General features: G+C 42.5%; 1 protein-coding gene across 4 annotated transcripts in view; it reads left to right on the top strand.

Annotated features, from left to right (window-relative positions):
• Window positions 1-17,656, top strand: part of PPM1H (protein phosphatase, Mg2+/Mn2+ dependent 1H) — a 270,856-nt gene that overhangs the window by 59,655 nt on the left and 193,545 nt on the right. The window lies entirely within an intron of this gene.

Below are 17,656 nucleotides of genomic sequence, written 5' to 3' on the forward strand. Positions count from 1 at the left end.
GTTGGATATACTGCATTTTTTAATCCATTCATCAACTGATGCCTATTTGGATTGTTTCTACTTTTAGGCTGCTATGAGTAATGCTGTTGTTTTACACTTGTATATAAGTTTTTGCATGAACATATATTTTAAATTCTCTTGGCTACGTACTTAGGACGGGGTTGCTGGTCTTTTGGTAACTCTATGTTTAACTTTTTCAGGAACTGCCAAGCTGTTTCCCAAAGCGACTGCACCATTTTACATTCCCACCAGCAATGCATGAGAGTTCTAGTTTCTCCGCATCCTTGCCAACCCTTGTTATTTTCTATCTTTTTAATTATAGCCATCCTAGTGGGTGTGACATGGCAGCCCATTGTGGGCTTGATTTGCATCTCCCTAATGACTAAACGTTGAGCGTCTTTTTGTGTACTTATTGGCCATTTGTATGCTTCTTTGGAGGAATGTCTATTCAAAGTCTTTCCCCCTGTGTTCTTTAAGAACCTAATATTGTCATTAATCCCCAACCTAAGAAACTGTCAACCTCCTATATTCCTACCTATCCCATTAACAGAACCATGCTGTCCTGTTGCCAAAAGCCAGGAGCCTGGAAATATTCTCTTCTCACCATTCAGCATGTTTAATCTGTTAGTATGTCCTATAGCTGCTTCATTCTCATCAAATCCACCCTTTTCTCCATCCCTGCTGTCAGCTCCGTGGTTCAGGCCCTCCTCCCACTTCTCCTGAGAAACTGCAGTGATCCCTCGCTGGTCCCCTCCCTTCAGCATGCTTCTCATCTCTCTCCTACGTGGCCTGCAGTAGATCTGATTGCTGAAAGTCCTTCCAGGGTTCCCCGAATCCTGCAGGCCAATGGCCAGAATCCTGAAAGTGGCCTCTGAGCCTTGGCTCCTTCCCATTACTCGCCCACAGTTTCTTGAAAACAGTTCAGAATTGCCTTCCTCTCTGGGTGTCCTCCCTGACTCAAGACGCCTCCAGCCCTGGCGATGCTTCCTTCCCTGTTCACAGTACCTGTGCGTATTTTTGTCACAGCGTTTCTCTCACAGTACTGATGGGCTCTGGTTTTAATCATTGTGGGTTCTGGCTCTTTTTTCTTTCCCTCCCTCAATTCTTTGATAGTTTCTGGGATAAAGTAACCCCTAAAATATGTACTCAACACTATTCCCTGATCAATACCCACAACGTGCCAGGCCCTGTGCGGAGCGTTCAGGGCTTCCAGACGTGGTCCTGCCTCTAGATGAAGGTTGGAAAGGCCTCTCCCCGAGGCGTACGATGTGACTTGTAAAGATTGAGCGGAAGTCAGCCCAGAGAAGAGTTGGACAACAGTAGTCCAGACAAATGCTCCAGTGTGTTTAGAGGCCCAAAGTAAAAAAAAAAATCTTGGTATGAAAAAAAGACCAGTGATTAGAATCAGAGGGAGTACTCTTGAGGCTTCTGGGGAAGGCAGGGGGCAGCTCATACAGGGGTTTTAGGCCAGGTTAAGGAACTTTACATTTCATCCCAAGTACATTGAGAAGCCATGGAAAGGATTTTGAGCAGGAGAGAGGATCCTATCACATTTGTTTTAAATTAGAATATCCCTGTGGAGATCTTTCATGTAGTGGATGTTTTGGATGGCAGAGAGGGTGGACAGAGAAGAGCAGCTAAAAATGCACCAGAGAGGTAGTGTTGCCTAGTGGTTAAGGCGGGGACTCTGGCGTCACAGTGCCTGCATTCAAAACCTGCCTCTGTTGTTACTCTGTGACCCTGGGCAAGTTACTCAACTTCTCTGTGCCTCAGTTTGCATGTCCATAAAATGGGGCCATTGACATTACATACCCCTTTGAGTTAGTAATATATGTAAAGCATTTAGAACAAATTTTGGCATAGATCATCAAATGGATGTCCTATTACTACCTCTGAAAGTAAAATATTTTAAAAGAATGACTTTAGTAACACTGTCCAAACATTATCTGTAATATACTAAAAATAGGCAATAAGATGTAAATATGATGTAAATTCCTAGGATAGATATTAGGAATATGATTACTTTTCATTTCATTGTGCTGTATACCCTTGTTTTTAATATCTAAAGTCAAGTAGTGTGGTGGTGAAAGTGTATGAAATTGTGCACTACGAGGTGCAGCCAGGGGCACCTGTTGCACTGCTCTGTGCAACCACGTGGACTCTGTGGCCGTAATAGATACATATAGTGAGCATTTGGGACGGGATTGGGGGTGGCGGGGCTGCAAGTCATTCACACCTGGCTTTGATCCAGGCCCTGCTCATTTTAAACTGTGTGACCTTGGGCAAGATTTGCAGACTTAGGGACCCTCAACTCTGTAGTTAAGAAATGTGGTGTCTTCAGGAACTCTGGGCTTTGAGGGTGCTACTCAATAATATGCAAAGAGCACATTGCACAGACTTTGCCCAGAGTGGACACTCAGGCATATAGAGGTGGCTTCTGCTGTTTATTTTTCATCATCTCTGGAGTGATTCTTTTCCCCATTTGCATTTCCCAGAGCTCCAGTTCTGCATCTTCTCCTGGTAATATTTGCACTGTATATGGTAGTTTTAATGTAAATGTAAATAGTATTTGTAAGTTGAGAATTCAAGCTCATTATCTGCCGAGACTAGTCACTACAGAAACAGTAAATGTTTGGCAGCTGTCAGTAATTTGGAAAGCGGAGCTGTTGCTCTTCAGCCTGGGTTCCCTTTGCTGCCAGAGCCGCGGGTGACTGATGGCAGCAGCCAGAAGCAGCCCCAGCTCTGGACCCACAGGCTCTGCAAGTTCAGATGTTACGTGGTCCTTAGAGGAAGTCTCTCATGAGTTCTTTAATTTCTAGATTCTGTTAAGGGAATGTATATTGAGCAGAGACACCCATGGTTTCGTATACCTGGTTTATAAGAAATTTGATTGACCTTGGTTGGTATTAAGAAAAATATAAAAATTACTTTTAGGCCGTGGTAACCACACTGCAGGTTTAGGACAAGTCAAGGGCTCATCATATATTTGGCAGACTTTTGATAACCTACTGCTCTTGACCTTGGCTGAGTTCCCTCCTATTATATCTTGTTAGAATTGATGAGAAGTTGAAGCCATATTGGCAAAATGAAAGCAGAACCAGCCCCCTGCAGCCGCCCTGGAGTATAATGCAGGCGCATTAAACAGCTTGTGGGAACCCAGAGAGAAGCAGTGGATTTTGCTCCTAACACTGCCCTCTGGACATCATCAAATTGCAAGAGAATGTTTGCTTTCATTGCCGGATAAATGTACTTATAGGACCTTTCAGGAAGGGGAAGCTGGTTTACCGTAATTGTATCGTCTATGATGATGCCATAGAATGTTTTTCCCCCCCCTGGAGCTGTATTTAACACCCGTGTGGGGTCCGGGAGGAGGCAGGAAGGTAAACCCAGGAGCAAAATAGGTAAGAGGTCAAAACAATCCAAGGGGAACGTTTAGGATATAAAGTTTGAAGGCCCTTGATTTGGTGTAAAATAGAATTTTCCCTCCTCCTGGTGTGTAGCGAGTGACTGATTGTCTGATGGGAGCGCTAGGGAGATGAAAGCAGCAGAGCGAGGACTCCGCATTAAATTAGCACAGACGGATTAGCAGCCTGAGCCAGAGTTAATGCTCCAGATTCAGAGCCTATGTTAGTAATGAACCCTTCATACAATCAGGAGGCAGGTTGCAAATGACCGTGCTCTGCCTTGCGTTCGGTGAGCATTTGAGGATCGACTCAGCCGTTTGGTGCACTTTGGGCTGTGAGTGAGCCGCAGGCAAGGCTGGACCAGGAGGTATTCCTGCCTAGACAGGTGTGGAATGCCCACTGCGGATGCGGCCCGAGCCGGGAGGGGGACAGTTGCAGGGAGAACTGGGAAATGCTGGTTAGGACTCGCCTCCGAGGAGCTGTCCCCGGGGGTGAGTCATGGGCTCATTTCTAAGGGATGGAATGGAGAAAGGAGAAGAGTACCATTTTATTTATTGCTGTGCGACACATTACGCCAGTCTCAGTGGCTTAACACACACATTTATTATCCAGCATTGTTCCTGTAGTCAGGAACCGGGAAACGGCGTGTCTGGGTGGCTCTGGCTGAGCCTCCTGAGGCTGCCATGGCCATGTCAGCTGGGACCAGTTATCTGGACGCTTGATTGGGACGCAGGGATCCATTTCTAAGATGGCTCGCTCACGTGCCTGGCAAATTAGTGCTAGTTTTTGGAAGGAAAGCTCAGTTTTTGCCACATGTCCTCAGCACGGAGCTGTCGTTTCTTATCTGTTCATATATCCATATGTCATCATTTCTACCCTATTCTGTGCATTAGAAGACAGTCATTAAGTCTCGTCCAATCTCAGCAAGGAGAGAATTCGCCTCCACTTTTTGGAGGGAGAGGTGTTGAGGAATTTGCGAACAAATTTAAAAACCGTCAAGAGGTGTTTCATGCAGATGCCAGAAAGTACATACAAGTCAGTGCTACAAACTAGGGTGCTGGAGGGACTAGGCGGGCCGACATCCCAGTGGGATAGGGGGACATCCGAAGAACGGGGCCAGGGAGCCCTGCTGGGATCAAGGGACACGGGAAGAAGAAAACAGAGGAAAAGTTTTACATAACTCTCTTGACTTTTCCTCTAAGCAGTTTTCTGAATAGCCTATGTAACCAGTTAAAACCAGCAAATTTTTATAGCAAATCCCAGTTGTATACACGAGCATATTTGCTGAGTAGCCAGCCACTCTAGGTTTGGATTATCTTATTTCTTGAAGCATGATACCTGATTCAGACTTTTTTAAACCAATATTGGTCCTTTTCTTAGAAATCACTATATTTCAACTGTAGTTCCACATCCAACTTTCTTAGTGCAGACCTACTCTGTGGAAGAAATGCCCGCCACCTTCTTGTATTTCCCCTCACCAGGTTTTCTCCGCCTTGACACCGTTGACTTTGTGGGTGGGATAATTCTTAGTTGTGGGAAGCTGTCTTGTGCGCTGTGGAGGGCTTAGCAGGATGCCCGACCTCTACCCACTAGGTACAAGCAGCATCCCCTCACCAGGTTGCTAACAGCCAAAATGTCCCCAGACATCACCAGATGTCCCTTGCAGTAGGAGCCACTACTCAAAATTAAGTCAGCGCTGGCAGGAGAGTATCGAAAATGAGATTATAATATTGATGTGTACGAGTGGAGCAAAAAAAAGATCCTCGTGTCCCACAATTAGGTGTACATATGGTTTTGCCAATTTTTATCAGGATCCTCAATAGGGGAAAAGCTTTGGGAATGAATTTAGATCCCTGAGTTCTGTTGGCTAATTGGGGATTGACCTTTGCCATCTTCTGTGACTCTCTTTCCTGTCTTCATCAAAGGAGAGAATATGCCTAAACCCTTTTTCAGCTTTAAAATTAAACCTGCTTCTTTCCCCAGATCTCAGGTCTCGCTTTTACTTCACTCTGAAGCTATGGCTTAAAACAATAACAACAACAGTAATGATCCCATATTGCCAAGTTAATTTTTACTTAACAAGCAAATCTAAAAATGTCCACTGTTAGGTATATAGAGAATGGCAACATCGTTTCCACATGTTTGTGTTGTTTTGGAGAATGTGAATGTCATGGATACAGTTCCTTAAGTAGGAAATTAAATCAGTTGAGACTTTGCCTCTGATAACTTGAGTGCATGCACCTGGCAAGTGAGTTATGGCATCAGCACCCATTAGCAGTTTTAAATGAGTATCTCTGAGGAGGAACACTTGGGTTGTGAAGTCCACATACCTGAATCACAGAGGCTGGTTGAAGCTGTAATTATTTTTATTTAAACAGCTGTGTAGGTGGGATCCATTTTGTATAATGGAATTTAAACAAATTTAAAGCTTTGAGTAATTTTTAGGGTTGTATGATACTATTCTACCTTGGAGAACAAAAAAGCAAAAATGCAACCCTTCATTAAGAAAACTGTTGGATTTTCACTAAAACACTTTCAAAAAATTGAAATGATGTGTGTTAAACAATAAAGGGCAAAAGGGTGCTTTATTATGTCTCTGGCTTTTATATATAGGAGGGAATGATTGCAATCTCAGACTAATGGGTTTTCTCAGCACACTTTTTAAAGTTGACTATTCTGTAGTCAGGTTTCTAAAGAAAATACTAAAGTAGCTGATTTTCTTTACTCTCACTAGATTTATTTCATCAGAGAAGGTAGCTGTCTGTACATGTTTATAAAAGCTGAACGTATGTCAAGCTTGCTAAGGTTTTTTACATTTATTTTTATTCCAAGTTCTTTTCAATTTTGCCCTTACAAATGTATTTTATTTATTTATTTTTTAATATATCTTTATTGATTTCAGAGAGAGGAAAGGAGAGGGGGAGAGAAACATCAATGATGAGAGAGTCATTGATCGGCTGCAGCCCGCAACCCGGGCATGTGCCCTGACCAGGAATCGAACCCTGATCGCCTGGATCCTAGGTCAATGCTCAACCGCTGAGCCACAGCCGTCCGGGCACAAGTGTATTTTAAAAGGCATGAGTTGTTTCATCAAAAACAAAGTCTTTGGGAGAGGCCTTAAGATCATACATCATTCATGCACCTGGAAGCCCAGAAGTATGAGGAGTAGGGCTCAGAGCTGTTTACATCAGTTTGTCACTCTTGACAGTCATGCTTACTTAGAACAGAGCACTGATTTATAGCCAGAAGCCCTTGTACCTGTGCTTTTGTGCAAAAACCTTTCTGCAAGGTCTTTTTCAACCTAATGACTCTTACTGTCTTCTAATTACTGTTACCCTCTGACCACCAGAGTCCCTGCCTCTCCCGGGGGCAGCATGCAAGGCCAGCAGCTGTCTTACAGCTGGAAATCCCCGGTTTCCAGTGGGTTCTGTTTAAGATTTTATTATTTTTATCTCAGCAGCCTACTCTCTAGGCCTCTCATGATCCTGGCTCTGTGACCAACTCTCCAGGTGGAAAATTCCAGAGCAAGGTTTCTTTCTAGTTCGGTATATCATATCTCCGAAGGCTTTAAGGCAACAGTGGAAAATGTTGCTGACCCACGGACCAAACTTGCTCGGAAGTGTCTGTTATTTGGTGCACACCATGCTTTCAAAATCTAGAAAATTTCCATAATGTAGATTCTTGGCTTCTCTTAAAATGCCAGGAGACTTGGCAATTCTGAGCCATATTCCCATCGGCAGCTGGAGCTGGGTTGAGGCTACTACCTCCCTTTAAAGGGGGATACGCTCTTCAGTTTGCCACAAGCATACTGTGCCCTAGTGTAACATCTGGGCCCGGGAAGCATTTGGGGCTGTGCCCTGTTCTACGGAAAATGAAGACCTTCCTCACCTGCCACTCTCTCTACAACCATGTGCTTTCTCCTCTGGAATGAAAATATGTACTACTTGGAGTGAAATGGCGAGTAATGAGATGCGTTGTTTGAATATACACTGTGTGTAACGTGCTGTGCTGAAGGAGAAAACAACTTGCAAAAAGTAGTCACAGAGTCAGTACAGCAGGGAACAATTTAACAAATAGAGAAGGGGAAGCAACAAATGCCAGCGGTGGCTAACGCCATGTCTGAAGGTTTTGTAGTTTAAATGGAAGTTATTACCTAGTTGCAGTTTCCAGGACCGGAGCCTAATTAGTTAGAATGTTTCATCTCAGTGCTTCATAATGATAACGCGCATTCAGCGAGAGGCTGCTACAGCCCGAGGCACTTTGCAAAAGTTCTGTCTAATCCTCCCGGAGGAAGGAAGGCGTGAGCCCAAGTCACCTCGGAGAGAAACGAGGTCCGCAGCTTATTTTGCTAGTAAGGGGATAAGGTGGGATGTAACCCAGTCTCATTCGATGTTTAAGTTGATACTGGTGTCGGCAGACCTCACTGCCTGTCGCAGTAAGTGTCCAGTGCCATCGTATTCACACTGTTTTTGTCGTCATTAGATAGGCCTGAGACTCAGTTTTCTTTCCTGGATAAGTGGAGGTGTGAGGTTGACCCTCCTCGCTTGCAGGACTGTCGGAGTGTGAGTTGAGATGATGTATGTGGAAGTTACATTAAGGACAAAACACTAAATAACCAGAAGAGGTGCAATCCATCTTCCCACCAGCACGGTCACATTTGCTGGTGTCGTGGCCAGGAAACTTCACAGCAGCAGTTCAAACTGCTGTAAATGGGAGAAGAGGGTGTAGGAACGTGATCCTCTAGAAGCAGAGGTTATGGTTTTGTTGTCAGTTTAACCTTTACACTTAGAAGGGGAAGGACAGGGCCTGCCACACCTTTCAGCCGTGAGTCCTAGAGCTGGCACTGGACAGGGATTGCATACTTTATAATCGAGGTTATCACCATGTGACCTTGAACAGCTCGGACAATTTTCTGTAATTCAGCTTCCTCATCTGAAAGTCGAAACGGCTCGTCCAAATTGTTTTTGAATTCCCAGCTCCGATTTTCCAAAAGTCATCTGTTTAAGTGACGTTGAATTGTGTGCCTCTTTTGTTAGTTTCTTTTTAATTTTTTTAAACTTTTTTTTTTTTTGTGGTGACTATTTATCCAGGTTTTTAGCTTTGTAAGGAATGCTTTCAAAAGTTTCGATTGTTGGTTCATTTCAACACCCCCACTCATCTCCTCAAAGGACATAGTCGACACCTTCCCTTTCAGCCACTTGTGCTTATGAAGACCTCTGTTAGCACTTGCTTTATTTTTTGTTAAATGTTGGAATTTCATTTAATAAGTGAGCGTGAAGCCTGTGCAGGGCACCCCACCCAGAGGCCCGAGGCGGGGCTTTGTGTCTTGGGAACCGAAGGGCCTGGTGCCAAGTATGGGTGTCAGGTGATAGCTTTGCTTGTCTTCATTCAGGTGATCTGCTCCCTCGCTTCCAAGTTCCGAATGCAGAGTGTCGAAAGCTTATTTGTATAAATACATTTTATTGCTGACAGTATTGGCTTTTTTTCATCTGCGATTGTTCCGTGAGACAGTGAGCAGGACCAATTTGGAGGAGGGAGACCACTACTTGGCTCAGCTGGTGCGAATGAACAGGCTATTCAGAGCTCAGATCCCTCGTTGCAGATGTGAAAGGATCTTTTTCTGTCATTTTCTGAGACAGTTAACTTCCTCCAAAACGTGGCCAGTGCTGTTATTACAGATAATGCATCATGCTGTTTAAAATGCAAGTCACCGCAGGGTTCATTTTGAAAATAGAAGCTTTGGTGTCTCGGTTTAACCTGCAGAGCAGGAAGAGAGGCAGAGATGTGAACAAGGGACTGATTCCATAACTAGCTGTGCGTTGGTGACCCGTGTAAGCTCGGAGCTCTGACCTTGCTTTTTATACCCAGTGCCCACCCCACTCCACCCTTTTCTCGTTGAATGTTAATGAGGAACTGGAATTGAAGTTCACACACTTTCTGGAGGCTTGTTTCCTGATTGAGTCACTTCCTTAAAAGGCACCTCCAGCTCCCCCCCCCCCCCCCCCCGTTTCCCCCATAGTCAGAATCAGCTTAGCTTTTGACTTGACAATTTTAACTAATCTGTGTTTTTATATCAATTTGAGGCAAATAATGAGAAACTCATGCTACCTCATGGTGTATGAAGATTAGACATAAGGAAGGCATGAAATCCTTAAACTTAGATTTCAATTAAGGCATTTAGATTAAGGCGTTTAGATTAAGGTCCCTTAGAAATCCCATGGCGGGGGGCGGGGAAGAATACTCTGTACCCTTTTGCTGGGCATCTCCCCATCCGGCAGAGGGGGAGGGGTATTTAGAGTTAAAGCTCCTCTGTTTTACCAAAGCAGTTAAGTTATAAAGGTGTTGTCGCTGGGCCGTGGAACTCTGAGCAGGCGTTGGAGTGTGCGGGATTGTTCACCTTCACTTCCTTATTTGTTTAAGGCCTCGAGGAGACTCAGATGAACAGCATTTCACTCTTCCTTTCACTGGAGTAACGGACACAGGGTAAAATGAGACTAGAAGGGTGAGTTTTAAAAGTAAAATGAGACTAGAAGGGTGAGTTTTAAAAGTAAAGTGAGACTAGAAGGGTGAGTTTTAAAACGTGAGCAGACCTGGCTGGAACTGGAGGAGCGGCCCAGGGAGAGCGCTTGCAGCTCTGCAGATGGTTGCTGAGGAGCAAACTTTCACAGGGAAAGTTGTGTAGTCCGTTATGAAAAACAAACAAAGCTTTTCCACTTCATAATTACACTTGATAAACGAGCCCAATTTGGCCAGTTGTGCAAGAAACTCCAGGGAAAGGCCGTGCCTTTCTCCATTGGTGCCTCTGATAACAACTCAATATATTTGTACCTATTTACCAATCTCTGGGCCACGTCCTAAGGGCAGCACAGAGACAAATAGCACTCCCTGGGCTCTTGTCAGTCTAACAGGGTAGAAAGATAAGCTGAATATGTAGTTATAATACCAGTTGGTCTCTGGTAGCTTCTGCAAGAGTCGGAAAACCAGTGGGAAGTACCAATGAGAGAGGAACTGGGACAGTGTTTTTTGAAGTGGCTTTAAGTCAGCCTTGAAGGAAGGGTGAGAGTATTGAAATGTTAAATCTGTTTGATAACTAAGTGTTGTTCCTGTTGCCAAAACTGAGATTTTCAGTAGTATTAAAACACACTGGTGAATCTTCTATATCATGCATCCCCCAGTGGGGGTGATACGACCCCAACAGGGGCAAAACTTGGTTCTTGGGGGCAAAAAGTTTTAGATCACTCATTGCAATGGTCTGGGGCCCTCCAAAGTGCAACTCTCCCTGAAAAATTATTTTCCTCACTATTTAATTCCCCTTGTTGGGAAGAATTTAAATTTTGTAATTATTATTTTTTAGGAAAACACTAGTGAAAAAATGGAGAAACCCTGCTTTAGATAATTGTTACCCCGCATGCTTATGCAATAAATGGCGCTTTATTTCACACATTACTAATTTTGTGATAATTACAATGGTGTCACATGTGAAACATAGTTTGTTTCTCTTCACTCTTTAACATCATTTTTTTTTTAACCATAAAACATTTGATGTAATGCATACTGTGTGGGATTAAAAATAGAGCCTGGTGAGTGCTGTATGAAAGATTCTACGAAGACTATTGGTCAATATAGTTACACCTGCCCATTAGGATACATTGTGCTTCATACTTGAGAGGGAGGAAGATCTCAGAGCTGTTTCTGTCTGTGCTGTTGGACTATATGCCCTAACTTTGGAAGAGGAGAAGCTTCTCTAAAATGTGGGGACTTAGGAATTTGCTATTTGTTGTACTTTTTTAATAATTAAAGATTTATTTATTTTTTTACATGAGGGTAATGGTCCATTTGAGGATCTAGAGCAAATGTGCACTGGGACTTATTTTTAAAGATAGGTCGAGTGAGAGCCAAGAAAGGAGTTTGAAGACTCATGACAAATGGATGAAGTTGTAGACACTTTACTTTTTATGCAAAGCACCCTGCTGGACGAATGCCTGCCCTGGTGACGCCCTCCTGGAGGGGAGCTAAGTCTGCATTCCCATAAGAGCAAGAAGATGTAATGTGCACTGTGTATGTGCTGTATGGAGGTCAGAGGGGTGGGAGGGAAAGTACCAGGAGAAAGCGAAGAGAGGTTGAGGAGGACCTTTGATGGCAGCAACATAATAAAATGAGTCTGAACTTTAGCATGAAGTTAAAAAACAAAGGCTCGGCAAGCATTGAGCCTTGAACCCAGGCTGAGAATGGCTGGATCTGTGTTCTTGAGACGTTGTCGTCATCAAGGCTTCACAAGGGCTTTCAATTTGGAGTCACTTCAGAAAAAGCCTTGTGAAGCTCTTTTATGTTAAGATTTTCTCTCTTTGGGGTGATTTATAGTCTTACCTATTATAGGGATAAGTATGGTAATAAAATAATTTGTTTAAAAAAGCAACAGAGGTTATTTGGGTAATACTGCGACACCGGTCGTCTTTGCTCTCACTGAGCACCAGCCACCACCCCTCTTCCCTTCGCCCTTTACCAAACCACGAGAAGAAAGGAAGTTTATGCCTTCAGACCACTGAAAGGAGTTGTATTATATATATTTAGTTTCTTAAAGTAGCATCCCTTAATTCCTTCATTTGTTAAGTATTGGATGCTGCCTTCTTGCCAATCCTTTTGCTAGGTGCCGGGGACGCTGTAGTAAATAAACACTTCTCCCTCGTTCTCCACCCCCATGCCTACCCCAGCCACCACCCTGCACGCACACATACTAAGCTCGTATCTTCTCAGAAGTTGGGGGCAGCAGGGGTTCTATGATTTCAGAAGACTTTTCCACGTCTTTGAGCCCAGTGGCTAAATTGCTCTACTGATCACACAGACACGTTAGCTTATGGATGGCCAATTAAAGAAAAGACAACAGAATTCTCAGGTAATTTAATACCTTAGCCTACTCGTGAAGGCGAAAGAGATTATTGTGTTGAAATAACCATGTGCATAGTAACCTGTAAAGCTGGTCTTGGGTCAGTATTTTACAAACACCTTGCTGACCAGCTATTTCAAGCCAGAGCTCAGCCATGCAGCTGGCTACTTTTCCACACTTAAATACTCATCACCGGTCAGCAAAGGTGTTTAAAATTACTTAATGTAAGTACAGACACGAGTTAACTCGTGACTGGTCAGCAACGTTCAGACACAGAAACACATGTATGCTCGCGACCAGTCGGCAAGGTGTTTAAGAGCAAGTGGGCTGCCCTCCTGGTTTATGGGCATTGAAGAGGCAGGACAGCCGGTCACCCTCGCTGTAGGCCTACTTATTCTGCCATTGCCTTGAATCAGTTTATTTTTTGTCACGGAGGGAGACTTTTCAGGAACATCCTAACACAGTGGCCTCTGTTGACTTTTCGCCTACGTTTGACTCTGGATGGTGACTGGTTGAGAGGAAGCTACTTTCATTCAGCAGATGCCTGATCTCTGAGGCTTATGCAGTGGCTACGCTGTGCTGAGGGTCAGGCAGGATCGCAGGAATCGTCTCTTCACCTTATAAGATCTTGGTCTGTCGAAGAAAGACACGTTTACCTATTTCTGACGGACACAAAATTATTTAGGAGGCACATTATCTCTACCTCTGTTAGATGAAAGTCAAGTTTCCACATGATAACCTGTAATTCCATGTCTGTTCTTAGGACGAATCTACCTTAAAAATAAGTGGGTCATCAAAGCATTTCTGTAGGCCTTACGGTGTGCCAGGTGTTCATTTATAGGTTGTTATAAAACTCATTTAATCTTTATAACGCTGAGAGTTTAAGTACTAAATTATCCTCATTTTTAGGTGGAGAAATTAAACTGGAAGTAACTTGTCTAAAAGTCATTCCTCCCTCACACCCAAAGTAATAAAAGTGGTATGTGGGTAAGGCAAAATTGTGAAGCTTATGAAAAATGATTAAAGTTGGGATACATTACTTTTTAGCATTGAACTTTAGGGTTTTCTAGAAACCAGCTCATGGCTGGGTTACAGCAGACCAGAGGAGTTTTTAAGAAAACTCTGGCCATGTGGAGGTGGGGTGGCCATTCATTAGGGTAAGAGTTGCCTAAGCTATCCAGTTTTTCCAGAAGACTGTTAGTTTTCTGCCCCACCCACGCTTGCTTAGCTTTTTAAAAATGTAGATCTATTTCTCCTTTTTTAACATACAAAGGTCAATTTTACTTCTTTATATGAGCAACAAACAGAAAATGAAATTTTGATTGTTGTTTGTTTATTCATCTTTTTTGTTTGCTGCCCAGCTTTTACTTTTAAAGGTTGTTTTTTTTTTAAATTTTTGTCAATTATAGTATACATTCAGTATTTTTTAAACATTTTAAAAAATATGTGTCTTTATTGATTTCAGAGAGAGGAAGGGAGAGGGAGAGAGAGAGAGAGAAACATCAATGATGAGAGTCATTGATTGGCTTCCTCCTGCACGCCCCCTGCCCCCCCTCCCGCTGGAGATTGAGCCCGCAACCCCAGGCATGTGCCCTGACCAGGAATCAATCGTACGGCACCGTCTCCTGGATCATAGGTTGATGCTAAACCGCTGAGCCATGTTGGCCGGGCTTCAGTACTATTTTGTATTAGTTTCAGGTGTACGGCATAATCGTCACACAACCATATACTTTACAAAGTGTTCCCCCTGGTATTTCCAGTACCACCTGGCACCATACATGGTTATCACAGTATTACTGACTATATTCCCTATGCCACACTTTACTACCCTGTGACAGTTCTGTAACTAGCAATGTGCAGTTCTTAATCCCTTCACCCTTTTCACCTATTCCCCCAACCTGCCTCCCCTCTGGCAACCATCCGTCTGTTCTCGGTATGTGTGAGTCTGTTTCTGTTTTGTTTGTTCGTTTATATTGTTCTTTAGAGTCCACATATAAATGAAATCATATGGTACTTGTCTTTCTCTGACTGACTTATTTCATTAGCATAATGCCCTGTAGGTCCATCCATGTGGGTGGTAAGATTTTGTTCTTTTTTATGGCCAAGTAATATTCCATTGTATATGTGTACCACAGCTTTTTTATCCACTTGGCAATTGGTGGACACTTGGGTGACTTTCATAGCCTGGCTACTGTAAAATAACGCTGCAGTGAACATAGGGGTGCATATATTCTTTCTGATTAGTGTTTCAGGTTTCTTTGGATATATTCCCAGAAGTGGAATCTCTGGGTCAAACGGCAGCTCCATGTTTAATTTTTTGAGGACCCTCCATACTGCTTTCCACAGTGGCTGCACCCGTCTGCATCCCCACCAGCAGTGCACAGGGTTCCCTTTCCGCCACACCCTCGCCAGCACATGTTGTTTGCTGTCCAGCTTTTTATACAAAGTCCTTCTGGACCAAATGGCATTTGTGAAAGTTATTTTGAATGATACGCAGCCTGTCCATTTCTGTAGATACTCTGTGAACTTGAATTCCTCATTCCTACTTTTCACCCCCAGCGAGCTCTCAGTGCACTTGACTTTGGAACCACCCCTTGGGTTAGACAGAGAGACAGACAGTAGGAGGAATAGCCTCCCCCCACCCCCACCCCCACGCACATTTGTTGTAGGAGCAATGGTGACAATGTTTTCTTTATCAGTAAGTCTTCCCCTAGGAAGACCTGGGGCAGAGAAATTTCTTCCTGAGCCAGCTCTAGTTTCCCTGCAGAACTAATAACCTTGCCTCGTGGATGATGGACAGTCGTGACAGTGACCATAATTCCCTTTCAGCTGTGGCAACCAGGACGCTAGAGCTATGTTTGAGGCTCGACTTTAATGTATCTAAACTACAGTAAGTCTATGGGCATTTCATTTTCTTTCTTTTTTTCATTATCTTGAGTTTTACATATTTATTTTTTACCATTTTATTGTATGTATTTATAAAAGCTTTCATTTCCTCAGAGGGTTAAAGCATGAGATAGATTCTTTTCTCAACTTTTATTCTAATAAGCGTTACAAATATTCAGAGATCTTGAAAGAATAATTCAGTGTGAATATCCAAATGCCTTTTACCTAGATTCACAATTTATTAACAATTTGCTAGTTTGCTTTATATCTTTATATACTGTTTTTCCTCTCAATCTTGAAAACACCTTGTCCCTAAATATTTCAGTTTGACTCACCTAAGAAGAAGCACATTCTCCTACATAAGCACAAAATCCTTATCACCACCAAGAACTTTCCCATCAGTTCAAGCGTATGTAGCATATGGTCCACACTGACATTTTCCCACTATCCCAGAAATATCCTTTATGGCTTTTTTTATTATTTGGTTGACTTTTTGACGAAACCAAACTAGTTGTCTACAGAATATCCTGTGTTTTGGTGTTTTTCTTGTGATGTTTAACCAGATTCTCCATCTCCTTTGTTTCCCATGAACTGAAATTTATGCCTAAAGGCTTGGTTGGATTGGGAAGAATACTTTGTCGATGATGCTGTGTACTTCATATTTCATCACACCAACAGCCATATAATGTCAGGGTGTCCCGCTCATCCATCTTTGGTCACTTGGTCCAGGTGGTGATGATCGCATCTTTCTCTTGCAAAGGTGTGTTTATCCCTGTAAAGTTAGCATGGCGTCTGTGAGGCGATACCTTGCACCATGTAAATACCCTTCTGCCAGTAATCTTTCACCTGTGGTTTTTAGAGATTGCCAGGTAGTTTTCTAGTGATCGCTTGTTCTATGTACTTTATGGAATTTTTCTGTAAAGAAGTTTTTTGTTTAACTAGAAGTGAACTACAGTTCTTCCTTAAAAAGACAGGATCATCATTTAATTTCCCTTTAATTATCAATTTTCAGAATAAGTCTCTGGCATAATAGTCATTTCCAATGGTAGCCATTTAGTTTTTGGGGTTTTTTTTCTTTTTTTAACTATCACTGTGGATTTAGAATATTTTTTTCTGTGTAAAAACCTGTTCCTTTCTGATGCTCAAATTATCTCAGAGTTAACCAGTTATAGCTCCTTATTATCTTTTTGTTGTTGTGGTGGTTGTTATTAATCCTCACCTGAGGATATTTTTTTCATTGCTTCTTAGACAGACAGACAGACAGACATCGATGTGAGAGAGAGACACCAGTTGGTTGCCCCTTGCCCCGACCAGGCCTGGGGATTGAACCTGAAACCCAGGTACATGCCAGGAATCGAACCCGAGACCCTCCCATGCATGGGCCAATGCTCCAACCACTGAGCCACACTGGCCAGGGCAGCTCCTTATTGTCTTTGAGTGTTTCTTTGCTTTCTAGCCCAGAAAACTGTCTCTGATTCATGTTGTATTTTACTGACTCATATCAAGAACCAGTCATTTCCCCACGAGGACCTGGTTTCTTTCAGTGGGAATGGTATTTAGAAACCAAGGTCTGGGTGCTTGGGGTGCTCACACCTCTGTGTATCATTGTTACCAGGCCTTAGGTGGACAGAGTTATGAAATAATGTGTTTCTGCAATTGAGTTCCTATTGGTATTTCCAACTCAAGTTTAATGTAAGGTTTTTCTTAACTTGAATTTAATTTATATGTATTGACTTACATTAAAAATTGTGGGTCTTAATAAATAACACTGGTGTTTCCTCTATGCTAGTAATATACATAATGTAGTATCAAAATTTCAATAACAATATTTCTGCTCACAGAAAAACTGCTGAGCCAATTAAAAAAATTTTTTTTGAAGTTTTTCTCTCTATATTTCATGACTGTTTAAGTCACTTGCCATAAATAACCTGTATGATTTTATTGCCAATTTAATATACAGTTTGAGTTTGTTTTCAACTATATAGTGTGGGTTTTTTCATTTTTGATTTAATTTACAAAAGTAAGAATAAGTTTTAAAAAAAGATATACATACTTTGCCCTGGCTGGGTGGCTGAGTTGGTTGGAGCGTCATCTTATACCAAAAGGTTGCAGATTTGATTCCCGGCCAGAGCACATACCTAGATTGATCCCCATCGGGGCGAGAACATGTTCTCTCTCACATCAATGTTTCTCTCTTTCTCTCCCTCTCTCTCTAAAATAAATAAAAAAACAATGTATCCTTGGGTGAGGCTTTAAAAAAAGACATACATACTTAGAAAAGCAGTTTCATTTCTTTCTTTACCCCATCCCTCTCACACATAGCCCCTGTAGGTATCTGTTTTTATTAGTTTCTAGTTTATTCTTTCAGTTTTTTATTTGCAAGTGTGTGTGTGTTTTTCTTAGACAAAAGACAGTTTAACATTACTTTATTTCATTTACTATATCCTGGAGATTACGGTAATAATAGAGATTTAAAACAACA

The sequence above is a fragment of the Miniopterus schreibersii genome, assembly GCF_964146895.1.
Source record: "Miniopterus schreibersii genome assembly, chromosome: 2".
NCBI classification, from domain to species: domain Eukaryota; kingdom Metazoa; phylum Chordata; class Mammalia; order Chiroptera; family Miniopteridae; genus Miniopterus; species Miniopterus schreibersii.